Below are 4,491 nucleotides of genomic sequence, written 5' to 3'. Positions count from 1 at the left end.
CCGCTATATGTTACATGCGCTGGCAACCTAACCTTTGGGATCTCCTCCATGATCAACTCTTCTATGAACGGGGAGGATGTTGGGGTCATGATTCTCTTCCTTAGCCTCGCTCTAATGCCTTCACTCGCCGAGGTTCTTGCATTGGAATGCTCGGGGGTGCATAGGGGGCTAGGGGTTCGATCATGCCTCATTCTCCTCCTCCTCGCCGATCGGCTGCTGACTTCAGGTCGATCACTGGATCTGCTTGACTCACCCAACCTCTCATGAACCGACGGTCTCAGCCTGGTGAGTACTGAGCTTCGAATCCGAGTATGCTGACTGGTCGATTTGCTTCGGAGAGGTTGTGGGGTGGGCGATGTTGCTACGAACCATTATGGCTGTTGCTGAGCCCTTTTCTGCGTGTTCCACGTGCTTTCCACCCACCTTGACGTTAGATGTGTTCCTGTCAAAGGGGGAGTGTTCGGTCAGATCTCGCGACTTCTTCACTAGGGATGGCATGTTCAGTCGTCGCCTAGTTCTCCTTTCCTCGCTGCGGTCATTCACCAAGCCTTACTCCTTCTCGTTGAAGAGGAAGTTTTGCATGATAGTTATGGGTGCGGTGAGTTCTTACCGAGTAGGGACTGGTGGTCTAGAAGTTAACATGGTGGCAGCCCTGCTTGGCTGCGACCTTACTTCTGACCGTGGTTGCGCCTCCGCTTCGGACTCTGAGTCCGTATGGACGCTGACATTGTCGTTAACGATGTTGTTATACATTTTTGGGGTAAAAATGACGGATTTCTTCGAGGCTTTGAAGTGCTCTTCCCCACAGACGGCGCCAAATTGTTCTGGTGTTGAAACAATGGGCTTCAGATGAAGGCCCTATTCGTTGGTGTGGAAGATCTAGCTTGCTTGAATGAGTTGTGTCCGAATTTACCTGCACAATTAACAATGTAACTGGCCTCGGGGGTGTTCCGAGGAAAGCCCCTCCGATGCCTAAGTAAGAACAATGCTCGGATTCTAGAGAGAGAGAGTTCTCTAGAGAGTAGTCTTAAGGCAATAAATTGGACGTACCTTGAGGTGTGAGCCTTTGCGGCCTATTTATAGTGTTTGTGTAAAAAATGCCTCATAGGTCATTTATTACGTATTGGGCCTTGGGCCTTGGGCCTTATTGATGGCTGAATAGCCTTTAGAGGGGTAAATGGCTTGATATGTTGTTGTTAGAGGCCATTGGGCCTTTGGACTGATGGCCCAAGGACTGATGGCCCAATTGGTTTTCAATTGGGAGCCCAACAACGTGTAAGAATCCCACATTGATAAAAGAGAAGAGATTTAATCACTTAATAAGACCAAGGGGCTACTCCCCTTATTGCCATATGGTTTTAAGGTGGAACCTCATACGGTCTTGTTAAGTGAACTCTCTCTCGATGACAGGTGCAGCCCAGGCCCGTATTTAACATGGTATCATAGTCGGGCCCACAGTTGGGACCTTACTTTGACCATGAAACATCACATGTAACCCATATTAAAAAGGGATCTTACACGTGAGGGGAAGTGTTAAGATCTAACCCATGAAACATCACGTGTGAGAGTCCCACATTGATAAAGAGAAGAGAGTTAATCGCTTAATAAGGTCAAAGGGGTTCTCCGCTTATTGTCATATGGTTTCTCCCATATATTATAATCCTGGATCCGCCGCTGCTCCTACGGTCTTGTTAAGTGGACTCTTTCTCGATGAAGGGTGCAGGTTAGGCTCGTATTTAACATGGTGTGACTTGGTGTCTTTGATACCTCGTAGTTTAATACCACTTGATGAAGGGGTGATCGTGGTGGGAGGAATAAGTGAATAAGGGTATTGATGGAGTAAGGACGTCATTCCATCAATAATTGTGGGCGATAAATAGCTTCACACTTGTAATATTCAAGATTTCAAGCAAATCTTATACGCTATCGGAATTTCCCCTCCATGATCAGCTCTACAAAAACATCAATTTATCACACAAAAATAAAAACAGTGCCTCCTGTAGTCCTGTCCGTACTCCAGCAGATATTCATATAGACACTATAGTACTTTATAGCAAATAATTTCATTCTGCCTCAAGAAAACAGTTAAAACTGATAAAAAAGATGAGTTGTACTTGGCAGCAACAATTGACAAGAGAGAGTGTTCTGGGGAGCAGCCACGTGAGTGGGAAAACGCCAATGTCGTCAATAAAAAGGGTAAACCCAGCAACGCAACGCCAACATTTATGTTCTGTCGATAAAATTCAACAACTCACTACTCACGCCAGGACCATAGACTGCATGTGCATAATCGGCACATAACTAAATTGTTGCTGCCTCAATAAAATTAAAAAACACAACAACATACATTCAAGTGAGAGAATATTTTTACAGATATGTTGCTACATACTGCCCACAAATACTTGGAGTATATGAGAGAAACTTATTTTGGCACGCCCTTTATGAGTATAGACTATAGAGTCTTGTGTCTCGCAGACTCGCAGTGGTGTGCCAAAAGATATTTTTTGATACATCAAAATCACTTTTTTGGTGTGTCAAAATCAATTTTTTGATAAATCAAAATCACTTTTTTGGTGTGCCAAAATCTTCTCGTGTATGAGGTTGAACTCTGCACGGTTAACTTGACAATATATTCACCGGCAAAACCAAAATGGTTAATTTTGTATTTTATGGGACCAAATCAAACATTTTACCTATTTTTAATATTTTAACATAATAGTAGCTTTTTACAAAAATCAGAGTTTCAGGGGTGCCGGACTCCCGCTCGTCCCTTCCCATCCCATATGGACCGCCCTGTCAGAAGATCAACTCAACCAAAATCTTAAGCTGGTGATTGAGCTCCAAGATTACTTTATACTCCCTCCGTCCCGGAATACTCGACCCGGTTTGACCGGCACAGAGTTTAAGGGACTTGAATTGACTTATTTAATTTAATAGGTAGTAGTTGATAGTGGGGTATTATTTTAATGTAATTAGTGGGAGGTGGGTTAAGAGGTGGGGTAGGGGGAGAGTAGGGGTTGAATTTTTAATTTTTTTTTTATGGAATAGTGGGTAGGTGGGTTAATAGGCGTGGAGTGAGAAATAATATAATATTGTTAGAATATTTTCATATTTAGAAACATGTTAAGTATTAAGGGACGGCCCGATAAGGAAAACAGATCAAGTATTCCGAGACGGAGGGAGGACTCTATTAAATTGTGTATCGCTATTCGACGTCCGCCCACGCTAAAATTGCCCTACTATTTATAGCGAAAGTACAGAACTACCCTTATAAAAACTTACCCCTCCCTTTCATTTTTTTTACCCTTCTCACCTCACCTTTCCCTCACCTCTCTCACCCCCCTCTCCCCACCAAGCTGGCTCCCGGATTTTCGCCGAAAAACTGATATTTTTTTTAACGCTTATTTTCACGATATATTTTTTACACTTATATCTTTATAATAATCCCTAACTTTATTTATTTATAAGCGCTAAAAATAAAATGATCAGAGAAACAAACTAATCAAACTAAAATTATCATTTTTCACGTTACAAATTTACATAGTTATAACCATGGGCCTAAAACAGAGTAAATTTTTTTTACAAAACCTCACACAGTTATCAAATATCCAATAGCAAAGATACATTGAATTTTAAAAAAAAATAATAATAATAAATTCAAATTTCAAAATCACGCACAGGAATTGCGCCATTAACATGTAACCTAACGCACACATACTGCGCCGGCTACAAGGGACCAACGCATTACTTTCGCGCTGACGGGCGTGTCACCGGCGCACGGGGTTTGCGCGGTGGTCTAGGTAGCTGGCGTAAATCCTGTGCGCGGGATTTGAATTTCAAAATATGAAAAAAAAATTAATATATGGTTTTTATCTTGTGCGGCGGCGATAAAGGACGACGAGGCAACGACGTCGACGTGGGCCTCTTCATTACCATTATGAGACGACAAATAACAGGTCCGTGCGGCACCGACAGTGGTGGTGTGACGTTTTTTGGACCGATAAGGGAGCGGTGCGGTGATGGACGACACTTTGGTGTGGTGGTCGGCGTCAGTCAAGGAGGGAAGGAATTTGATAACTGATACGGGCCGGCGTTGGTGTGGGTGTGACGATTTTTGGACCGGAAAGGGAGCGGTGCTGCGTATGCGGTGATGGACGAACCTTTGGTGTGGTGGTCGGCGTCAGTGAAGGAGGGAAAGGTCGGTGTTGGTGGTGGGTGGTAGGTGTGCGAAGTGGTGGTGTTGGTGGTGAAATACAGAGGTGGGTGGGTGTTGGTGGTGAAATACAGAGGTGGGTGGGTGTTGGTGGTGAAATACAGAGGTGGGTGGGTGTTGGTGGTGAAACTGAAGGGAAGAGAAGGGTGGTGAAAAAGGGGAAGGGGTAAAAATGTAAAATGAATTTAAAGGGTAAACATGTACTTTCACACAAATAATTGGGGCGATTTTAACGAAATGGGGCGACGAATAAAAATCCCCATTAAATTAAGCCCCTC

Source organism: Spinacia oleracea, chromosome 6 (genome assembly GCF_020520425.1).
Source record: "Spinacia oleracea cultivar Varoflay chromosome 6, BTI_SOV_V1, whole genome shotgun sequence".
Classification (NCBI taxonomy): Eukaryota; Viridiplantae; Streptophyta; class Magnoliopsida; order Caryophyllales; family Amaranthaceae; genus Spinacia; species Spinacia oleracea.
Note: the sequence above shows the minus strand (reverse complement) of the source record.